Raw genomic sequence first — 24,801 nt, 5'->3', positions numbered from 1 at the left:
AGGTCTCCAGGCAAATCTGGCACCAGCTTTTATGTGTTTTGCTTTTAATGGAGAGCTGATGGGAGATGTCACTATTATTCATTCCTTCTATCAACTTCTGCTATGGGAAAAGGTGGGTTCCTGCCCTTTTCCACCTTTTTAAATGTAACATGCTGGCTGTCTGTGTCCCATCTGCCTACCAGCCCCATTGGGGCCCATTGACTCAGCACAGTTTACAGAAGACTCAGTCAACAGGAGAGGGACGCATTGCGGAAACAATTGGGACATTGGCCTTAATGACGTTATGTAGCAGTTCTCTCCTCAGCCTCCCCAAAATATGCATTTTTCATGAATATTAAGGAAGGTAGATGTCCCAAGGAACAGAAAAGGAGATTTCAGAGAAATACAGCACCATCAAAAGCCTTGACTCCTTTTCAGATGAGATTTTGTAGAGCACAGTGACACAGACAAGTCTCTTCCCTGGGCCAGTACCAAAGTAATAATCCAATAGAGTGCAAAACAGCTCTGGGCTACATTTCTAATAAAATATGCAGAGGACCTGACCACCTTATGCAGGGATTCACTGAAGAAACAGTGCTGTCATGTAATTACAAGCTATGGTAATGGTACACAGGGCCCTCCCTAAGGTTGCACAGACAACATTAGCTGTGGCATTTCCTAACTCTTAAGTGTTTGACTTAGTAACATTAGCATTACAGTAATGCATTTTCAGTATAATTTCTCAGCGTTTTCTTTAAAAGTCAACTTAGAAGCTGTTCCACGCTGCTGCGGAGGCTGGGGCCGGTTGGCACCTGTGGAGCTGTAATACAGGACTCCACCACTTCAGCCGGCAGCGCCAGCAGCACTCGACTGAAACGGCGCTGACGAGGGGATCAACCACTGGAAGACTGTGAGGGCACTTCATTCAGTGATTTGATAGTGTCTTCCTGACGAAGAAAGTTCTGAGAAACAGGACCCCTAAGCTGACCTTCAAGGAGGAGAGCAAAGTACACTGCCACGGGAAGAGACTCTTTGGACCCTGGCTCCCCAAACGTGCACATCTTCTGTTGCTGTTGGATTTGCTTCCATTCAGTTGACTCCGCGGACTGCTGCTCCTCTTGCTTTGTAGCTTCCTTTCTCTCATATTATTTCTCCCTCCCTAGACTACTCCTTGTCACAGTCTGTTCCTTATCCCATTGTCCTAAAAGAGGCATATATAACTCAAATCACTCTTCCCTTCTGCTCTACCCCAGGCATGAATATACTCTGAGCACAGAGGAAAGCAAACTGCTTAGCATGGTAAATTAGGCCACGTGGTGTTTCAGGCTGCCTTAACTAGACCACTCCTTGCAAGACTGTTTAAAACTAACTCGGGTATCATAATTTGCAATCCACAGTGTAGACATATCAAAATGTCCTTGTTCTCATTTCCACTGCTTGCTGCCATAGCAACCCCTGGTCAAAAGGAAATTTCCATTGATATCAGAAGGAGCAGCATTTCACCCAGGTGAGTTTTTACTATGTGGCACATATTTTATTAGCATGTGTTCCTGATGCGGAGATCCTCAAATCTCCTATAGCACCTAATGTGGCAAACACTACTGGTTAAGCCCTGCTCTTAGCTGGTCCCCTTCTACTGGCAGCTACAGAAGTAAAGGACCTCCTGCTATCTACATGAATATCATCCAAGAGCTGATTTGTAGTCTAAATAAATGCAAAAGGCCAGGAGGAGCTCCAGAAAATGTACATCACCTTCCCCTCCTGAGATTATTTTCACAGATTTAACTCAGATACATGATGATGATTTCTAGCTTTCCATGGTACCCTCTTGCTTGCTCTTCCTTCATATAAATTATTCCATGTATCAGGGAGATTTAGCCAAAGGATCAATAACTGAAAGCTTAGTCTGTCTGATCAGCTGAAAAAAGTTTGCTGTTTGCTATGGAAAAGGCAATCAGTGCTGCAACAAGTTTTCAGACTCCTGTGTATGGCAACCTCTCTGTATGTTGCTACAGAATTGGAAGAGATCTTTATGAGAACTGTACCTGCATTTGCCATCGGCAAATGGCAGGATTTATGAAAGGAAAAGCTACCAGAACGGCTCCTCACCTTCTGACTTCTACATGTATTACTCAAGGGCAGCCAAAAGCAGGACAGGGAAATGGCAGAGTACTTACTCCTTTAATGTATATAAAGTATTCTACAATGCAACTTGTAGCACTCAGTACAGCCGACAAGAGCTGACATTAATGGCAAATCAACAGATCTGGGTGGCATGGAGAAGAACTTTGTTCCTTTGCAGAGAAGGAGCTCTTGTCTATTAAGGAGCTCTGTCTATTTGAAAAAATGGAATTTAACTATGTAATCTCAGGATGAGTTGTATAAATATATTCCTCTAGATTTATTGGCTTGTCTTCATAAACAGCTGTGAGTCTGTGCTTTTTGTTCAGAGATGTAAACCAGCACAGCATGTTGGAGAGGGTGAATACACAGTTATTATTCAGTATGTAAGAAATTAGAGAAAGAGACTGGGAAGTCCACTTGTTACAGAAATCAACTCCTTGCTGATCTTTTGGGAAAGCATCCTTCCTAACTTGCACCACTGTGCTCAGTTGGTACCTCTGCATGCTAAAGGGAGAAAGGTACCATGCCTTGCATCTGGGTCATTTCTGTCATATATGCCATTTGATTTTCTGGGGCAAAACAAACAAGCTTTTTCCTCCCTGCACTGATTACCAGAATCAGCCCTCCCCACTCCTCACTTCTCCCCACCCTCCTCCTGCCCCAACTATATGGAATGTCCAGGATTAGTTCCTGAAGCACCTTTTACCTACAATGTACAGCTCTCAGTTCTCAAGGTAATTCCTTTCAGAGATTTGTTGACAATAGGGAAATGTAAAGGGAAACATCAGAGGGTCTCCATATTTTTACTCTCTCAGACAATCCGAGTATAATGGCCTAATTTGTGGAAGTGCTTATCTTTTTAAAAAAGGAGAAAGTACTGCAGACTGGTCTATGAGAGACCTGCTTCTTCTTTTGTTTTAGTGCACTACCACTGCAGTAAGATGTGCTGAAAAGTGAGCCATACCCTCCTGGGCACCAGTGCAATCCCCTCGCCTTCACTGGAAAAGCAACAGTGCAACCTAGGGGAACTCCATAAAACATCTGGTTGAGAAGACATGAGAAGAGCATGCTCTGCTTTTCTCCCTCCACAGCTGCATTGGGTCAAAAAGTAACATTTTGAAAGTGTGATTTTACAAAAAAATTAAGGAAATCTGATCACTGGTTAAAAAGCAGATCAATGAGGACATGATTTTTGCAGGTAACATTTTCTGTACATTTATAACGAAATTTATTGTGAAGGCTCACAAAGGTTTTTAAACACTTGAAAACATTAACTCTCTACCCTCTATCATGATCCATACTATTGTTACCAATTGCATCTCTGCTCCAAAATTAAAATTATTTAAACAGCATCTTGTGTTATATTCAGCCTATTCTGCTCTGTTCTATTATATTTTATTCTATGATTTTTGAAAGAAGCATAAGTATCTCAGGATGTCAGGAGGTTTAATTTTCTCTCATACCTTCATGGGTAGACAATTATAATTCTGATTTGAAGAACTTTAAAGCGGACGCCTGCCCCACTTCTGTTCTAAACGCTGACGGGAAACATGCTGCATATCCCTCTTGCTAACTTTGGTGCTGTCACATAGTCACAAATCTTATTTCCTGCATTTGGAGGTGACAGGTATTGTGCCTCTGCTTCCAGCCTTTCTCATCTAAAGATGCCTTGTTTCAGGAGGCTTTTCCATGGGCTCAATGGTGAGGGAAAACTGTAATTATTTTCATATTCCTCATTCTAGACAAAACCTTTGTAAGAACAACAACATTGCTTGCAATGTGGGGAGCTGTACAGCCACAGCATGCCAAAAACATGAGATTGCCACCAAAATAACCCCACTGAGGCCTTTTCTTCTTTCTGTCCAACCATTAGTTTTGTCTCAGGGACAGCTGCAGAAGGGTCTCTATCTGCACATAGCACTTCATCTCTTAGACTTGGATATAAATAGAGTGGGAAGACAAAAACCCAGAGGAGGGTGTAGAGTTCTGGCTCTTTTCTGCAGCAGATATAACTGTCCGTCACATTCTTCACATGGGTGAAGCCATAAGGGAAGAGGACACAGACAGGGTTGATTTCCATCTCCAGTCTCTCCACAGACAGAGCTGCAGCTTGCACAGTGACTGGAACACGACCGGCTCAGGAAATGAAGAGTAGCACATCACTCATTTTTCCTGCCTGTTTGCTCCTAATTATCTTGCAATACATCTCACTGGTAGTTTTATCATACAGAAAGACAGAAGGTCTTTCTTCTGGTTACAGCACATAATGAATACTTTTAAAATGGCTTGCTATTCATTCCTGGGAAAACCTCAGTCTCTTTCTCCCTTCCTCAAGCTCACTGCCTCTTCTTCTGGGGTTATTGTTTTGTTTTTGAGTTTTTTTGGGGGGAGGTAGGATGTCAATTCTCTGATAATGTATCCTGATTAAAGGAAAAGAAGGGCCAGCAGAGGTGGCTTTCCCTTTCTTTTGATGACTGTGGCCACACTGAAAGAAACGTCAACAATCTCTATAATTTAATTTTGTCTAATACAACACCTCTTACAGGCTTGAGCTATGCAGCTCCTGTGTACCCCTTAGTACAAATCAACAGAACCACTTTTATACTTGTCTTCCAATATCTCTCTCCAACCTCAGAGAAACAGAGAATTGCTAGAGGGCAATGAACTCTCATTTTGCCACTGACATTTCTGCAATCCATCTCCCTCAGTTGGGAGACCCTTTCACAGATCCGGAACCTCACTAGCATAAGGAAGAATTAGTATAATTAAGAATTAGACTCAGGGTCTCTAAAATGGGAATCATAACAATGACTAACGTCACAAGAGTGTTTTCAGAATTAATTCATGTAAGTAAAGCACTCACAAGATAAAAATGTAGGAGCTGCCACATCAGATTAGACCACTGCTCCTTCTAGTAGAACATCCCATGTGCAACAAACAGCAACAATTAATGCAGGGTAGCAGAACTGGGGTCCCCCCTCTGTGCAGGAAAAGGGTTCAGTCTAAGAACAGTCAATGGTAGTCCTTGGTAACAGCATCATTTTATCACTTAGGTGAGATATTTAAGCCCCTACAACCGATTCTCACTAAAAAATAGTTGTCTTGCAATGAAAGGAAGAAACCAGGCTCATCAAGAGTCGGGTACAGTGGCTGCACATCTGCACATTCATTTCTGTCCAGGCCAGTTTCTGAACAAGAGTTCCTGCTTATCAGTGAGAGAACCTAAAATGATTCTAAATTATTTTAAAAATCTCAAGTTTCAGAGAGAGTTATTGAAAAAATGGATAGTAGTATATAAGTACTTCTAAAATTGGTATAGAGAAAGATGCATACATACATGCATAGATGAACAAGCTGGTTAAAAAAGTAACCTCATCCTCACTGGCTCTGCTTTGAGCAGGGCCAGGGCTCAACCCAGATGACTTAAGAAGGTTCTTTCTGATTTTTATTATTCCAGGATTCGGTGAATCCACGTTTTTCCATGGCAGAGCTCTGTCATTGAACATGAAACAAAATGTGATAAACATAATTTTTAAGGCAAAAATTATCAGGGAAACTTCTTGGGTTGAGGATAGAAACTAGTTCAAAGTTAAGAGGCTCCCATGCTCCCTCACCCACTGGTGGGATCCTAGTCTTAGCCTTTTAAAAGCTAGTTTCTTTATGAAAAAGTTTCATAAGGTTCCATTTTCATACTCCAAAACTGCAAATATGTCTTCTGGCCAGCTCACCTATATAACTCTGCATTCTACAAGTATCTCCAGACCTTACATCACTGCCAAAGTCTGTTGGGTCAAGGGCAATGACAATCTTTCTGTGATATTTCACTATCTTAGATGGTTTGACAACTTTATTTTAATTCTTACAGATTTTTCACTTTATGAAACAGCCTTATCTTAAAAGTAAATGGATGGGTTCAGATGAGTTTGTCCAGTCTAAGAGCTAGATTTTAAAATTTAGTTTTACTTTTGAATTAATCATGCAGCATTTAATAGAAACAATCTATACAATGCAAAGCCCCCCTGAAAGACAGAGCAACAATATGTTTCTGTGCATGATTCTATTCTATTCTATTCTATTCTATTCTATTCTATTCTATTCTATTCTATTCTTGCTATGCTATGCTATGCTATGCTCTGCTCTGCTATGCTATGCTATGCTATATTCTGCTTCTGGACAGTGTAATGAAAAAACAAACAAATTAGAAGATAATCTGTGAAAAAACAAAATCCCTCATAACTGACCGAACCATAAATGAGTCTTACATTACTGGGACTGGATAAAGTATCATCAGTGCCAGATTATTACATAAGAATATGTTAGTAATGTAGCAGCAGTCTAGTCTTTTAAGATGTGAAAGAGCGTTATCTAACCTCTCTGCAAAGTTCAGCAAGAGGAGCCATATGTCCAAATAATAATTTTCTTGCTGGTGTTTAACATGTCAGTTTTTTCAAGGGGCCTATTTCAAGTTAAAAAAAAAAAAGGCGTGAATTGCGTTTTGATTTTTTTTCCTTTGGCAAAAGCAGCTCATTTTCAAGCTTGCAAGGAAACAAGAAAAACAACATCAAATGTCAAGTAGATTTGCTCTTTGTTGTAATTAATACGCAAGCATTTGCTCGTAGATGGTCCTGAGCCTGAAAACAAGTGTTGCCAGTTGTGATGCTATTAAAAGTAGTTCTCAGGGCTTTAAAGGGCCAAATGTAGAAGGAGTGAAAATCCCAACTCCAACCAGTGGCCCTAGGCAAGTGTCCATCAGCTGAGGGTGTGACCACAAAAGAAGGACAGCACGAAGCCCTGTGGCTGAGGACGTGCCATGGGCTGCAGCACCGGACTCTACGTGCGCTAAGACAATAAAGAAAGGTGGGGCAGACTTCTTCAGAGCAGGAGGAGGGGAATGACTACCTGAAAATAAGAAATTCCAAAGCTCCACGCTGCAGACTATATGCATGCTCAGTTTCTGGTTGAGGAAGGTACGTGAGATTTCTCTTTGAGTCAGAGCAATGTAGTGGATAAAAAGGCCCTGTCTAGCCAGGGGGATTTCCTGAGGCCATCACAGACCAGCTCCACACGCTGTTAAGAGGCTCGTTTTCATAAGAGTTCTTGTTGCATTTGTATTGCTGGCTCCAGGCCCCTAGAGCTTCAAGTGCCACATCACAGTGCTACAAGCCCAGTGCTGAATGCTTGGCACACAACCAGGCATCTTCCCTTCCCTCTCTCTGTTTCCTCAAGTCAGCAGGTGGGGCTCCAGGGCTCCATCTCGTTTTGATTTGTGTGTGGAATTTTTTTCTTGAGAAGAAAAAAATAAAGACAAAATTTCCCATTGAATATTTGCTATTCTTCTTTCCCCAAAGTTTTCTGTGGAGGGGTTTGGAGATAGAGAGAAAACAAACCAACATTTTTTTTTCTTCCTCAACAAAGGAGCTTGGTATTTTTCCTGAAACAGGATGCTGGAAACACTTCATCACTGAGGGCTATTGGCCTGAGATCTGCTCATCTTCACATCAGGATGAATCAGTAGCAATTCCAGTGAGGTCACCAGGAGTGCTCTGGCAGGCAGCTCCCCTTGCTGGATGCAGGGTCAGCTCTGCCGAGCCAAACTCTTCCACAGGATGAGCCAGGGCCCACGCCCCGTGCCAGGTCACAGAATGGGTGTAAATGGATGCAGGGCAAAGAAAACATAAACCTCTACCAACTTTCCCCGTGAAATAATCATAAAAGTGCTGGAACTCAAATGCTGGAGGGAGGAATTGGACAAAGTCGGCACCACCAAAAAACCCTACAAACAAAAGTGTGTGATACTGGCCAGGATAAGAGAGAACCAGGGCAACATCTATTATTTTGTTACTTGCTTTCCCACACACTGATGTGCAATCTGTAATTCTCTTCTATCATTTAGGTCACTGCTGGATTTAACCCTATGGGTTTGAACAATTAATTATTTTCAGTGATAGAACTATTCAATTTTCAAAACTGGTTTGAACAGTAGATTAGTTCTAGATTAAATAATTTAACTACAGATCAGTACTAGGTGTTTATTCTACATTAAGCTGGGAAATCATTGAGCAGATATTACTTTTTAAGGTTTCAATACACTTAATAATTTATAATACTACATTGTAAGCTGGCTGAATAACCATCACCTTGGAACACAACAGCCAACACCTCCAAATTTAATCTCTTCTCCAAAAAGCCTTGTTCAATCTTTTAAATGGTCAGCTACATGGAGAAAGGAAGGAATGTAACCACAAAGACTAAGAAAAGAAAGCTGCTTAACTCTGTGAGCATAATCTCTCAGGTTGCTTGACCTTAAAACAAATGCAGTGCCTTGGTTTCTCCATCTCTACGTAACAGTGGTACAAAATTAATTGATTGCTATAAACACCATGCAGTTATTTATAAGATGCTTTTCAGCAAACAACTTGAAGCAGATATTTCAAATGACTTCTCAGAAAATCTCATGAAATGACCCTTAAATTCAAAGAACTATGTGCTCAGGTATTCTGATTATCCAGATTCATTCTATGTCTCAGTTTCCCCTACAGATAAATGTGGAATATATGACCTCCCTACTTCACAGAAATCCAGGGAAAGCTAAGTCATTAGTAACTGCAAATCCTTGGGCAGAAAGTCTTGGAGGATGCCTTAACATTAGATACTATGGATAACTGAGGCAGAAGAGGATCAGAGCTCTCACCATAGGAAGTTTTGGGGTTCATCACATCAGAACCAAAAAGATCTGGTCAGTTTTGTACAGAGCATCTGGGAGCCATGAGCATGAGTTATGCTCCACTTTCATGGGACAGAGAAGGGCTTCAGGCTGCTCCCTCCCATTCAATTTCTCATTCACAGTGAGAAGGGCAGGCTGCTTCTGCTCTGCTGTAAATAGGGGCACCACACAGATACCTCCCTTCCAAAAGGAAATGCAAGAGTGAGAAGAAGAAGAAGATGAAGAAGGGATGAAGGAAGGGCAGATTTTCAGTTTTCATCATAATTTCAGAAGCGGCAAAATTACTTTGCAGAAAAGGAGACTACTGGAGACACATAAACTAAATGGGCTGCTCAAATGCCATATTTAAGTTCAACCAATCATATTATTAAGGGCCAGGAATCGATCAGAAGTGTGCAATTGGCCAGCTGCATTAAATATGGCCTTTACCCTCCTGCTGTGTTTAGGTGGGGACAAACCGAAATCAAGGCATTGGAGGTTAAGTTCTGAAAGAGAGCAGAGAAACTTGTCCTCCCTCTTATTATTATTATGAGGTCTGAAAGGCTACAGACAGAGCACTCATCCTTGGAGAAGCCACAGTGTACATTATGGAAATAAACTGGAAACCCAGTTAAAGGTTAGCACATCTTTTTCCCTCCAGTTGCCATTGATATGAATGAAGCCCATTCTTGCACTGGCGAAGGTAAAGAAAAGACGAGTTAATGTCACCTTCCCTTCTCTAAGTTCTCAGATTTGATGACTAACAGGCTACCACATTTTACTATGAAAAAGGCCTGGTTTTTACTTAAAAGCCCCAAAAGTATACAGAGAAAGTAATTTTCAAGGTCAGAGGGTTGTTTTGACATTTCTTAAGAAATACTAAACCAGAATTTGGCTTTTACATTTGTAAACCAAAACTACTTCCTGACCTGAGAGACAATCTGCCAAATTTCTAGCTGACCCTAGGCTCTTCAGACTAAACCAAAATTATCAGATATACTGTGTTGTCCAGTTGCATGCCTCTGATTTTAAAACTAAATTTTGATCAGCCTTAAAAGAACACAGTTTCTGAGACCTTTTATAGCAGTAACACTCAGCCCTTGTCACAGTAACTGAAGAGGCTTTCTTTAATAACTGCTTTAGTAGAGTTTTTTGCTTACTATTGGAGAATTCAATTGCTTAATATACACTAATAGAAAAAATAAGGGAAATAGAAGCATTTCAGCACACAGAAACCAAAAACCTCCTTTTATTTTACACCAAGCCTTTGATCCTCCCACCAATCCTGTTGCAATACAAACCAATTTCATTTAATGTTACATCTGATGAGCCAGACTTCTGTGAGATTTCAAAACTCTGCTAAATTCCTGGGCAAACAGTAAGTGGGCTGAGGGGAAGGTTCACAAATTCACAAATAGCACATACATACAGGTGGACTGTGCAAAAAAAGGTAGCACAACCTTGCTGTGCCAGCTCAACAAAACTTTGACCATATATATAGTATCAAAGAGTCATCCTGTTGCTTAAGATGAGCAAGAGATTGCATTGCTTCTCCTTGCAGCCTCTTTCTGTCACAACCCATCCTGCCTGCCTTCCTGGCTCACTTGTGCAAAGTGGGCTGTAAAATAGTGATTTTATTTTAAATGGAGGCACTGTGCTTTCTGCTTTGCTCTTACACCAAAACAGCCAAAATAATTTTGCTGTTTCAATTAGGCAAGAGAAATGAAACTTTTACTTGTCTTTTCTGTCTCCTTTTTTTTCAGCAAAGTTTGCAGTCTGAAAACTTCCAGCCAAAACTGGTAACGCCTTAAGATGCAGTCCTGCAAAGGCAGCTGAGCTGAAGAACATAAACCTGTCAGAGTGGAGTGGGAGCAAAGAGGATTCTGTGAAGTGTCTGCTGCTTCATAAATGCATCCTATATGCACCCATGCTATTTAAATTATGCCAGTTCTTGTATGGACTACAATGGGAAATTCTTTCTAACACTGTTTACTAGATTTGTTTTTCCTACTTCAATCATAGTTGAAATGTAATTGTAATCTTCTGTTTGTTGGGGTTTTTTTTGGTTGTTTCGGGGTTTTTTTGTAAGTTCTGTTCATAATAGGTAGCAGGAAAGCAGAGAATTTGTCAGCCTGCAACGCTGTTATATCCAACTGACCTGGGCATTACAGGATGTAACCTATTCTCTGGGAAAGGATATCTTCAACACACTACCCAACTCACTGGCTTCTGGTTTTTGGCAGTTCTCCACTTTTCTCTATGCAATCATCTTAACATATCATCCTCTAGCCAACAAATATTTAAAATTCATACAATCTAAAAGATGACTCAGAAAGCAAGAACTGATGAGTTCTAACAAAAAGGTCCATGAACCTGGAACTTCCTGGTGCTTAGGATATTCACATACAAGAAGAAGAGATACACATAATGACACTGCTCAGCCTTTGAATTTTTTTCACAAAACACTTAAACGATTGTGGAGAAATTTTGGATCAGATAATTATTTCAGAAGCTGAGGAAGTGATACTGCTAGCAAAATGGGAAGAGTGTCATTTCCTTTTAATGACCAGTTAAAGGCTGGCTTAGGCTGCGACATGGGTTTTGGCAGTAATACAGGGACAGCTTCTTGTGAGAACCACTGCAACACTAGACAGCTCAAAGTGGAAATGATAAAGGGAAAACAAAACTGAGGCCCTTCACAAGCAAAATGGTCAATATATAGGGCACGCTGCCAAAACTTTTGAAAATCTGAGAAAAGACTGATGACAACTGGTTTTGCCGAGGGAAATCTGTGGACTTAGGTGCTCCTACCTGGCTAAATTCAAGTTTTTCCTCATATAAATTAATAGTTTAGGTACAGAGATTAAATCTAACCAAATCTAGGGCTACTGCAAATGTGCCTGCAAAGATGGCAATGTCTCATGATTACCATTTCTCAAGAAGCTCAGATCAACTGTGGTAAGAAAATGAAATTATGTCCTACTGAAAATATCAAAACCAAAGTCTTAATCTGAGGTCGCTACTGGAAATCTGCATAATCCACAAGGCAGCACTGAATCTTTGCTCCCAGAACTGGTGACTTTGCCAAGTTAAAAAAGTGAAAGCCATAAAAAGCCTGTTTAATTGGGAAAGTAAGACAATGACAAGGAGTGGGCTTGTTGAGTTAGAAAAGTATCTCTACAAAACCTCTGCTAATATCCAAACTTCAAGAAGAGTGGTATTCTGGTGAGCTGGATCATGGCTCACACCATGAAGATGAAATTGAGGCACAACAACAGGACATCAAGTGATTTCCCCACCATGGGGAGGGAGTTTTACAGCTGGGGTTAAAGGGAAAAATTCACATTCTTGCTTCTGTTAGCAAACCACAAGCTCATATTGCTTTTACTACAGATTTCCCTTCACCATACTGTACTTTTCTTCTTGCTGACTGCTCAGTGTGACCATCCAAAAACACTCCTATTTGTGTTATTTTTCACACACACCACCCTGAAAAAAAATTCAGTATGAAAGTAGAGCAGTTTCCTCCAATACAGTTCAACATCCAAACTAAGCAGCAGTAAAATCATATTTATTCAGTGACTGAGGTTTCAAACAGTAAAGTTATTGTTAGAGAGTTATAGACTGAACCATGCACTGAAAAAGACCCCAGAAGAGGTTTCTGGTGACAGCTCTCTCACCTTGACAGTCCTCGAGAACAGGGGGAGAAGGAGGAGTGTATGCACACTTGAAATGGGGGTGATACTTGAATGCAGTCAAGTTTCACGATCACAGCAGCCAGAATTTGGCAGACTTTGCCTTTGGGAATGAAGTGTGGAGACAGAAAGAAGGGAGCTGGGTACCTGAGCCCAGCCCATGCGTGTGAGAGAGGCTGTTCACCTACAAGTTGGGTGTGCCTGAAGCAGGAGTCAGAGGGAGAGAGAAGCCAGGAGCTCCCTGATGCCAAGTGCGCTCCCACACTGCCAAGCTGAGCAATCCAAAGGCACGGGTGCTAAATGTGGTCTTCTCTTTCTGTGCAGACTCTGGCAAACCCTCCACCTTTCTCTATGTCTTTGTTTTCCTGTTTGAATATGAGATATTCCAATGAAATATAAATATTAATATTTGATTAGTGCTCAGCTACAAAGCTTAATTCCTTAAAGTCTAGTACAGATCTTTGAAATCCTTGAAAAACTATATAAATATGAATCCTTTTATTTTTATAGCATTACATTAATGACTGTACAGTGGAAGTTGGTGAATTAAATAATCTCTGTCTATATTTGCTCATACCTTTGTGAAACTGTTACCTTTTCAGCTGCTATTTCTCATGCCTTGTCTCAATCCAGAAATGTCATTTTTGGTAAAGTTTTGCAAAAACCCATTCAGCTGCTTTTGAGTCATCCAAGTATGTAAAAAACAGTTTCCAGCTGTTAAGTTTTCCATAAGCCTTTTTTTCTCAAACATGCTTGTATAATTATAATACAGCTTTGTTTTAAAACATCAAACTTGACACGTACATAGTCCTGAAAGACAAGTAGCAGCACCGACATGTTTGAAACCATTTGGTTTTGGAATAACAAGGTTTTTACCATATTAAAATATCTTTATTTTCTTAAAAATTCTTCCCGACACTGAACTACATATTTCAAACTGTAGACAGCCAATTGTGTAAATGACCAGTAAAAAAAGAAAAAAAAGAAAAAGGATTAAAAAAAAGATACTATTCTTGCAATCTGTGACTGAGCTGTAGCAGGAAGACTAGGGGACAGTTTTAATTATTGCATATTTGCATTTTGGTATAGAAAGGCATCAAATCAGACCGGAGGCAATTCCTCCCTTGTATTCTGCCTAGATAGAAATGCACTGATCTGATACCAAGCAGTGAAGAATCAGCAATTTCACAGAATCACGGGCTGGGTAAGGTTGGAACGGGCCACAATGGGTCATCTGCTGCAACCTCCCTGCTCAAGCAGGGTCATGCCAGAGCACATGGCATAAGAGTGTGTCCAGATGGGTTTGGAAACTCTCCAGTGAGGGAGACACCACAGCATCTCTAGGCAACCTGTTCCAGTGCTTGGTCACCTGCACAGTGAAGAAGTTGTTCCTCATGTTCAGGTGGAGCTTCCTGTGCATCAGTTTCTGCCCATTGTCTCTTGTCCCATTGCCCAGCACCACTGAGCAGAGCCTGGCTCCATCCCCCTGGCACCCTCTCTTCAGACACTGACAGACATTGGTGAGATCCCCTCTCAGTCATCACTTCTGGAGGCTGAACAAGCCCAGCTTCCTCAGCCTTTCCTGAGGGATGCTCCAGTCCCTTAATCACCTTTGTCATTCTGCTGCCCTGGCTCCAGGAGCTCCATATCCCTCCTGGACTGAGGAGCCCAGAACTGGACACTGCAGTGCAGATGTGCTTCACCAGGGCTGACAGACGGGCAGGACCACCTCCCTTGACCTGCTGGCAATGCTCTTCCTAATGCACCCCAGGATCCCATTGGCCTTCTTGGCCACAAGGACACACTGCTGTTCTTATATGCCTTTAGAAGATTCCCTCTCAGCTGTCTCTTCCCAAGGCTGAACAGGCCCAGCTCCCTCAACCTTTCCACATAAGAGAGGTCCTCCAGTCCACTAATCATCTTTCTATCCCACTTTATTTAATCTGGAATATTTCAGGTTCTAATGTCTTAGGGAAGTAAGTGTTGGTTTTGAGAATATTAATGATGGCTGAAACAGCAGCTGTAGTCTGAGGGATTATTGGATTACATGGGTTTCACTCTCAGAACTGTTTTTTTATATGACAATATAAAGGCATATGCAGCTCTTGTGCCTTGCATGAACTACTGGCCTCAGCATGAACTCTTCTGTCAGACTGGAGGAATTCTTTCTAAGGATGAAAAAGTAAAATCACTGCATGTGTAGGTTTTTATATGGATCTCTACAGTGATGATTTGTATAGACAACAAGAGACTCCATAGTTGATTCTTATTCAAAGTAAATAGCAGCATCTCCTGCTCCTGCCTTTCCTGGGACACATCCTCCTACCATGCAGATGTGAGACCACAGAAACCACCAATGTCAGTGACATGACAGTGAATCTGAGAGGACAGCCTGACTCATCCTCATCTGGAAGCAAAAGAGATAACTCTGGCAAAAGTGTGTGTGTGCATACACTCTTCCTTACCTTAACCTTACACTATTTGTGCTGCTATCAGTACACCTATAAATCAGTTGTACGTCCACTACTTAAGAGAGGTCTTCTGGATGGGTTTCAAACCACATCAAACATACAAGCGGTGCTCAAGAAACAAATGCCACTGCAATACAATTACAGGGAAAAGACCTCATGCAGTTCCTCCCTGCTCTCCCTGTCTTCTCTCTGTACTGTCTGCCTTGGAAAGCCAAGGGATCAGTTAGAGACCTTATCATAAGCAAGGGGCAGAGGCAAGGTTGCTCTGGGAGCCTTCACTCTAAATTTTCTGAGTTTAGGGAGATTAACATTGCAGTCGTCACATCCATTAGTGTGCTTTTTTGTGCATACAGAACATGGCCCAGGCAAGTGCATCATTCCTAAAGGAAAAAATGTACTACTGGTTAAATAGTCTGTGCACATTTTGGTAGCTTTAAGTTACATCATTCAGTTCTAATCAATGTTACTGGATTTTGAAACTCACCAGTATAACAATGAAGTGGGAAAAGCCATAGAAAAAGTCCAAACAAACTCCCAAGTTACACTGTTTGCTCTACTATTCTGAGTTTCAGTGTTGAGATAAAAGAAGAGTAAGAGTTTGCCATTTGCTAGTTGTTAATAATCAAGAGATCTGCCAGACACACTCTTTGAGGGGTCTGTCTGTCTGGACCAGGTAGATGCTGCAATACACAAAGAGCTTCGCACACAGAGAAAGAAAGAGTGTTCATGGACAATGATGCAGTGTTCTTAATTAAGATTTTCATTACTGATACATACATTAAGGTTTTTCTAATGCAAGTGTCCAAGCACTCTAATGTGCAGGTAGATGTCTCTGATCCTATCTCTAGAAACCCTTTTGCACATCATTGCAAACATTCACCAGCCAAAGCTCAAAATCAGCCCACCTGCCCTTTGCTATAATGACAATGAAAAATAAAATTGATGTTTTACTTTTCTGCCAGATGAGAACATAGCTTTTTGCAGTCATGAGAATGAATAGGCTTTTGCAAGGCTGTACTACAGCGTATTGAAAATTATTCTGATCTCACTTACACCTGTTTGATGTTGATGTAACATCAGGAGCTTCAACGGCATGAGTGCAGCAAATGTTGAAGGAAAAAATAATGGAAAAGACATGTAGGTAAATGGAAAATGGGATGAAACAAAACATGAGTTTGCCAAAGGTAGTTTGTAGTAGACTAACCTGATAACTTTCTTTGATAAGGTAACTGATTATCCAGACAAAGGAAATGCAGTATATTTAATTTATCAGTAGAGCATTTGATACAGTATCACACGGGAAATTATGAGTTTAGATCAAGATTTGCAAAAGGATTGTAAGGTGAGCCACTGCTTACCTGAAGGGGAGATTGAGCAGTGGTGAAGAAAGAATTATTGGGCAAGGTGAAGGCTATACTTCCACAATTGTTTGGGTAAATAAAATAGCTGTTTCTGTCTAATAAGATTTGGGTGGAGCAGGTAACATTTCTTTACATGGCCCCTCAAAGGGAGGGGGCCCAGATTAGGAAAAAGTGGGGCATGCTTAGCAGCTATAAAAGGATCAATCAATACCAATAAATTGCTCATTAACAACATATTGCTCATTAACAACATTTAGCTCTCATTCACCTGTAATGTTCAAGTGTTATTTCTCTGTCTCAGTTCTTTGGGATGTTCCGAGATGTTGCAACTCTCTCAGCAGTTTACTTGTACAGTTTAATTAAATATCTAGTTCATCTTTGTGCTTTTAAAATATTCTTATTCCCAGAACAGAATGCCCATTCATCTACAAAATCTTGCTGAATGCCTTTGAATTCTGGACTCTGCCTCCCAAGAAAACACTGCTGGAGTAAGATATGGAGGAGAAATATTTGGTGATCAGAAGCACATAAAAAAGCATTGCTTCTCCCTGAACACACTACACACTTTTCTAAATCCAGTTAGGCTATGACACTTTGGAAATACCTGCAGTAGGAAAAGCTGGGCTGCCCACTAGCAGAGTGGCAATGTTGCACTGGCACAAGGCAGGATGGAAGGTGAAGACATTGCCACAGAAGTCACAGTATCAACGTGAGATTAAATTGCAGGCTCCACAATAAAAGATTTGCCAACAAGTTAAGAAAAACCAGGATTTTTGACACTCTTCCCTGAGGCATTTTTCAGTCTGCAGGTGTTTGAGTGACTAAAATTGCTACCTTTCCATTAAAGTTCACTGGAAGAGAAACTGCATTTTTGTTTTAGCCTTCTGTGGCAGAATTTAAGTATTTAATGTCATGACTGGACCATGTTAAGAATGCACAGACATTCACTTAAGAAATTTGCCCTAAACCTCAAAATGTAAAAGATTTTTTAAAAGCAAAAATTGAAGAACTCTTGGAAAACCTTCATTCTTCAGAGCTGGTTATATGCTGATCACACATAGTAGTTCTCCTTTACAACCTTCAGTGCATATTGCAGATCCAGAATGCTGCAAATTATTTTTGGTCTTTTATGTAGAAGTGGATTTACTGCAAAAATTGAAAAGCAATTAATCTCTTTACAGACATCCAGGATAAGTGAACACGGACAAATATGAAATTTAAATACACACCCAGATCCAAATGTTGCAACTGATCCTTACTTTGGTGATTGGGTGAAGCACGAATACTTCTAAATTGCATGCTATTTGAAGTTGGGATTTCAATTTTGTCCTTGAAAATTCAAGCTGTTTAGAGTATGCTTAAGAAGCTAAAACATTAGAAAACATAATTCAGAAAACTGATACAGCTATTCTATTAAAATTAAAACTCAGTACGATGGAATGGGAGAGAGCAAGATCTATTCAGATCCAAAAGCATTTGCTTTTGGTGGTGCGCAAAAATCTAATATTTTGGGCATGCAAACACATGAAATGAAAGTATTAGCTGGGGGGCTGAATTTGTGAACCATATGCAGCATGATATTATCCAAAATGATGGAAAGCTTCAAGCTGAACAAGAACTTCAGAGGAAGGAATCATTATTTTTCAATACACTGTGATCTTTAATGTCTAAGAGTTCCCGCTCCCACCAAGAAGCAAAACAGCCTTCACAAAGCACAGCCTGAAGATTATTCACATGTGTTTTGACACGTGCACCTGTGTAATGGCACACATCTACATGGCAGATGATTTGCTTCTTTTTTAAGTGGGAGTGGTAGAGAGGAAAAGAAGATGAAGGAAATCCTCTTACAAGCTCATTTTCCATTGTGGCGTCTCACACATAGGACATTCAGCATGAACATGGGCAGGCACTTGGACCTCCCTGAGTATTCATGTCTCACTGCCAGCTTCAATAGACAAATCTACAATGTCTTGATCAGAAGGTGAATTTTGGGAAACATCCAATTTCTGGATGTTGTTTTGTAACAACCACTCCTCCTGCCCAACTTGTTCTTGGTACCATTTTTACTCAGTATCTGGTGTATACATTGGATGGAGGCAGATGCACAACATGATGATAAAGCAGAGTGCAGAGAGGATTTCTGCACCAGGAGAAGGACTCACAAGAAAGCTCAGATGAGAAAAATACATTTGGTGATACAGCTGTAGAAGAGCAGTGGGCTTGCCAAAGCTGGAAGATAATTTACCATAACTACAAAGCAAACTCTGAGAAGCTCTGCCTCGCTCTGTAGTTGTTTCCATTTTGCACAGTGACTTTGACCTAACAAACTGGTTGTCTTAATATTTTGATGGTTGACATTCAAACTGCTGTAGGAAATGCTGCTACTGCTTCAGAAAGGTGGTCTTTTCCATCCAAATATATTAAATTATGCCAGTGTGGGGTAAAAGTGCATTGAACAACTCCATTTCCTCTCTGTCTCCTTTTTTTTGGTTAAACCAAAAATATTATGCTCCTACAACTATCTACTTAAAGTCCATTATTTTTCCTGCTGTACTGTGTAATTCAAACGAGTTAACACTCAATGCATTATATCACTCTAAGTAAATGAAAAATAACTCAGAACAAAGAGATTGCTAGTATGCATAATGGCAGAAAGGTGTGACATTTTCAGCTGTCATGCTGTCCAATCTTGAGTTCAATCTCATCCAGCACCAGTGGATATATTGTAGGTATTGCAATTAGAAGGCAGGTTGCACACATGCCTCTACTGTAATCCACACATCAACTTCACAGCTATGTGCAGTCTTTATTACTTGCTAAACAATTTGAATGCCAACACTTAAATTAATGCTTGAATGAAAAACTGAGACCAAATTCTGCCTCTTTTTGTAAATCTGGCTACATCTTGAGTTTTCTGGACATTTGGTCTATTTTTATGATAGATGTTTTAAAACAAACCTGTGAGCTTTGACAGATTTGTTTTAAATAATGAGGGTCTTTTCCCATGCACATCTATTGCTTAAGCTTATTTGATGGCTACATCTTCAGATAAAGAGTAAAAAAAAATTGTGGCACTGCTCAGGGACATTCATCCCAAGGTGTAGTCTTGGTTGTACAGTTACATTTCTATAAATACACCAGAGTATAATTTCAGCTCTGCTGCCATTTTGAGGCTGTTTCACCATTTCTCGCATTTGCCTCTGCCCATGTTGTTTTCTTTTTTGGAACATTCCCTTCCCTTCAGGAGACATGTAATAGCTGGGGAAAAAATATTCCTTTCTTGTGTCAGACTGCTGTTTAGGTGACCATTCCCTTCCTAAACCTCCTTATTTTCAGAAGCAGATCAACTGATTCTTCTGGATAATTTACATGTCTATTTATTACATTAATTATGATAATTCTTGAAAAATGCTAACTCTTGAAAGCTGTTGTAAACATAAGGTTTATTGCATGTAGACTTTTTTGGCATATTGCAAATGTTCATTTCTGATTCATGAATAAGCTTGACCTGGAGGTTATTATCCTCTTCTCAAGTAAGGGAGAGCTTCTTAAGAAACCTGAGAACAGAAAAAGATGCCTCCTCCCTGTTCCTGATGTAGCAATCACTGTTGTTCCTCATCTGCAAAGCAATACTAAGCACAGAACCAGATAATGGGATTCAGAGGGGGCTAATTAGCTGCTATTTGATGATAAGGGTCCAGAGTGGTAACAGATGACAGTTTGGTGGTGAACAAGTACCAAAGCAGGGACATATACATAGATATCAAAGACTATTTGGGCATCATCACGTCTGATAAAGTCAATAAGGATTCTCAGAAACCGGCTACTGGCAGGCTGGAATACTGCTGGGTGTCTTTTGACATACAAATCACTGACCATATGATGGATGGTTCTCATAACTATGATGAGATCAGTAAGATGCCTCTCAGCTTCCCTTAGGTCATCATTACTTGACCAAATACGTCTTCATGAAGCTGGGGAATAAATTGCACTTTTTTGAACTTTTTCCCTTCTTTTCTTTTTCCTTTTTTTTTTTTTTTTCCTTTTTTAAACCAGGATGTCAAGTAACAAGAATTAGAATCAGTGCTCACTCTGATAGGAATGATGCTGGAGCTCAGTACAACCTAGTTACATCAGAAATTTATTTAAACAAGATGGACAGATATCCATAGAATTATGTTAACACGTCCTGCAACTTCCTTGTATCTGGATGACTTTGGTACACTTCTGATTTGCATTTACCAACGCTAACAGCAGGTAACTTTTCAATTTTGTATGGGTTCCATCTGAACAGGTAGTGCTCTGCAAGTTAAAGAAGTGTCCTGCTGTCACTATTTATCCTCTGTAGCTGAATCTCCTCCTGTAAAGCACCTCAGTAATGTCCATACTGCTACAGGCTGGTTGGAAGACTTTTTCCATGAAAAGAATGATTTTGACAAAGAATATACCTGTGTCTCTCGAAGTCCTGAGGACATTCAAGGGGAGTAGAGATCAACTGTATTCCTCTCAATTGGGAATAGAGTTTGGAGGGGAGATCTATGAAATCCTTCCACCTCCAAAACCCTGATGCCATATAATTAGGCGGATGTGTATGTAACATCTGGGAGAAGGATGAATACTGAATCAGCAGCAAGTTGTGGGAAGGGATATGAAAAGAGAGCCCAGTGCTGGACACTGAGAGAGAGGGCAGAACAAATCACTTTAGATCAGGAACATGCTTGTCAGGTACCATTAACAGCTTCTAATGTAAAAACATCCCATTTACACTATTTCTGCTACCAAAAAGAACCCAGACTATCAATGGCCTGAAGGATCTGCCTTCCAGAGAGAAAGGAGAAGGCCAGTACAGGAAAAGACATGCCTGAGGTATAGTAAGGCTCCTTTGGAGGTTGCTAATTTAGGAATAGGAGAGCACCAAGAAGCCCTTCTTGGCTGTGGAATAAGCCAGACCTAAAGAAGCAAGAGAGCACGTGATTCTAATCCTACATGTCAAGAAACAAAGGCAGCCAGACAGGAAACAACAAATGCATGGTCACACAGCAAAGCACCGTCAAAGAGGGATTTCAGCTCCAGGTTTCCACATGCCTACTTATCGTGAAGCCAGCTTGCTGCTTCCACCTAACTGCCTTGCCCGGCAGAGTTAGAACCATGTTAAACTGGTGCCATTGTGCAAATGTTGAAGGCACGTGGTGTCTGCCACAGACATAACTGGTTTTGCCACTGCTGTGGGAAGTGTTAACACAAGCTGTGTTAACGCTTCCCGTTCCTGAGTATCATTAATGCTTTTTATTGATATTATGAAGTACTGCAACAAAAGTAATAGGATTTGTCAGGGGCCGTTATAAACTGCCCCTGCTGGATAAATACATAATGCATGATGGCAAAGGTCCGATGGGCCTTTAATCAATTGCCTTTCTGAGTCAAATAAATGTCACATTAGACATAAGCCGCGTTGCATTCTGTGGGCGCCTCTGCTCCCCTCATCTCGCAGGCCTGACACCGCCACGGGCAGCTATGGACACGCATAGGCTCCTACTTATTTGTAGCAAATATATCAGAGCAAACCTGGAGCAGCATGTTGTAAATTACAGATTTGGGACACCTTATAATGAAAGGCAAAGGAGAAGGGAAAGAAATATGGGGACACCGTAGGCATGATAGGTCAACTCAAATACGTCTCCTTGGGAGCTGGCACTGTCATACCACCTTTTGCAGACACTGCAACAAATCTCCTCTTTTTGTCCACAGGGTGGGGGAGAAGGCAGCATGCCATTTCCTTCTGCAATGCAAAAGTAGTGGGTCAACTTTAAATGTTAAAGCCACATATTTTAGGTCTAGTATTGGGAAAAGAAAGCTCTTTCGTGGTTTCAGCCAGCACCTTGAAAAAATTATGAATGTCCATTTGCACATTCACATCTCTTTAAAGAAATCCCAACAATCAAAACACAACTTGACCATAAATTTACAGATTTGCAGGTTTAATCCCCCCCTCCCCCAATATGAAAGAGCAATTTCTCTTACTGCGCTGGTTTTTTTAATTCCAGGCAGCATTTTAACAGTCATCTACTTTTCTCTCTGAACAGGTAGGAGACATGAATTTAAATTGCAAAGTAGAGATCTGAAGTAACACAAAGTCCAGGTATATTTGGACGTGGAGTTCTAAACCTAAATTTAAAAGTCTTCATTATTTTTGGCATTCACTAAATAGCTTCAGCTTGGACATCCCAAAACAGTGGCTTAAAATGCTGGTGGACACTTGGAAAACTTTGGTCTGTCTTTACTTAACTATAGTAAATATTATGAAGTGGTAGTGCTATATTTCCCCTTATATTTCAACAAGAAGAGTCACTGTTTCAAAAGCACTAGATTTCACTGCCAATATGTATGAAGGAATCCCAGAAAAATGTGAGGTTTTGTTCCAAATGCGCAAAACCATCGTGTGTCAGAACCTAACAAAATTAAAACTCAAATGATAACAAACAAACACTCCCAAAGGCTCCATCCTTTATTGCCCCCAAAAAGGAAAAAAACAAAACTTAAACCATGAAAAAATTAATTCTTCCTGTTCTGGGTCTTGAAAACACAATTATCTGGATAAACATAGTATTTTCTTCAGTTAGAAAGGTCAGCAAATCACCAACCTACAGAGCAGCAGCCAACCTCAAGTGAATGTGACTAGGTGAGAAAAGAATCCTGCATAACACTTTGCCAAGAAATCGCTGATAGATCTTTAATCCTGATACTGTTGGATGTCAATAAGAATACAGCACATTTAATCTACTCAGATAAGAAGAGCAGTTCAGAGAGCAGCCAAGACTGCATAAGGAAGCGTCCCTCACCACAGGGTCAAACTTCATCATGGACAGGTTGCAATGCTAGTTGACTGTTCTCAGTATTTGTTTTGCACTTGCACAGCATGGAATACTTAATATTTCATTCTGAACTAGAACACAACAGCATAATGTCCATCAGAACATGTATATCCCCACACACAAACAGAAATCTTCCATATTGTCATCCAAAATGCACATATAAATTCCAGATAAATCAATCACACAATGTCACTGAACTAAAATCTGAGTCCCATAAGGTGACACTGCATTAAAATCTTGGACTGCATTGAAATAAAAATTCAGTATTGAGTCCTGTGACTATGGGAAGCAACAGAGGTCCCGCGCTGACTTTGATGGAACTTCAAGAAAAGGCACAACATATATCAATGAAAAGTATAAAATGTTATAAATACTTACACAAGAGACAAGGAAAGGTTCCTCCAGAGAAAGGCCACAAACTGATTGTGAGTGATCTGAGAAGAGAGAAAGAAAAAAGGAAATCAAATTGTTAATAAACACACTAAATGATACCAATGTAACAATAGAAAACAGGGATCAAGGAGATTTACAGATGGTGGCAATTCCCACAGGACAGGAAAAAAAAATTTAAATTCACAAACATAGATCTTGGAAGTTTTGAAACTACCTGACCCCAGAGCCATGTAGCTGAGAAAACTGGTAATGGCTGAGGAGCTTTTCAGTCCTGGGATAATTCCAGGCCAGCAGAGACTAAATATCCTCTGGTGGCTGTTCAACAGTCTCCGTGAAATAGGCTTGTGGCTCCTATGGACAAATGCTCTTATCACAAAAACACTGCCAGATTTGAAAGGCATCCTTCTTAGCAGTCATGCCAGATGATACAGGACTCTGAAACAGAACTCGCCTTCTTGATCCTGACCTTCACAGAAGAGGGGTTAGACTTATTATTAGGGCTGAGAATGCTTACATTACAGCTGATAGCTGCACAGAAAAATTGTGTTGTCTTAGTTCCTTCTGTCAACACAGTATCTTGGACTTGATTGATCTGTTACCCTGAGACCCCTAAGAAAAAAACGAGTGCATGAAACTGGAATGGCTAAAGGTTTGCAAACTTCTGGTAGACTACAGGTCTACTCTGTGGAGTATCTAAGCTTTACTGCCAACATATTTATTTCCATATTTATTTCCAAAACATAATAACCTGGGATGAAGCAATAAACAAAATTAATCAAAGCCTGATGCTCTGAATTGTAACAAGAAGACACACTCCTGTTGGACACAGAAAACAAAGGCAGATGCTCCCCAAATGTTCAAAGCTACAAATCAGTCCTGTCTCCCCTTCCCTTTGCCAAGCTGAAAAAAATGTGGGTAGTCAGGCCAGACAGTGCTCTCCAGAAGATTGTTATCAGGGGACCAGGAGCACAGTGGAAAACGACCAGGACAGTGGGAAACAGAAAAAAAAAAAAAACCCCCCACCCCCCCCCCCCCCCCCCTATTAAAAGAAAAAAAAACTCTTTCCCTAAAGCAAATTGAAAAACTCAGAGAGATATAAACCTGAGTTAAGAGAGTGAAGGGAAAGTGAGGAGCTTTCACAGGAGAGAGAGAGAGGGAAGGCAGGCAGAAAATCTGTTCAGAGTTGTAGCTACAATTTGTGGG

General features: G+C 40.5%; 1 protein-coding gene across 6 annotated transcripts in view; it reads right to left on the bottom strand.

Moving 5' to 3' along the window:
* The window catches only part of ZBTB20 (zinc finger and BTB domain containing 20), a 445,196-nt gene that overhangs the window by 92,649 nt on the left and 327,746 nt on the right, over positions 1-24,801 (bottom strand). For all 6 annotated transcript variants that reach the window (XM_030955850.1, XM_030955680.1, XM_030955758.1 and 3 more), the window contains one exon: positions 23,584-23,639. The gene's annotated coding sequence lies outside the window, so the exon portion shown is untranslated. The remainder of the gene's footprint in view (positions 1-23,583; positions 23,640-24,801) is intronic.

This window comes from Camarhynchus parvulus, chromosome 1, assembly GCF_901933205.1.
Source record: "Camarhynchus parvulus chromosome 1, STF_HiC, whole genome shotgun sequence".
Taxonomy (NCBI): Eukaryota; Metazoa; Chordata; class Aves; order Passeriformes; family Thraupidae; genus Camarhynchus; species Camarhynchus parvulus.
This window is presented reverse-complemented; position numbering and strand designations above follow the sequence as displayed.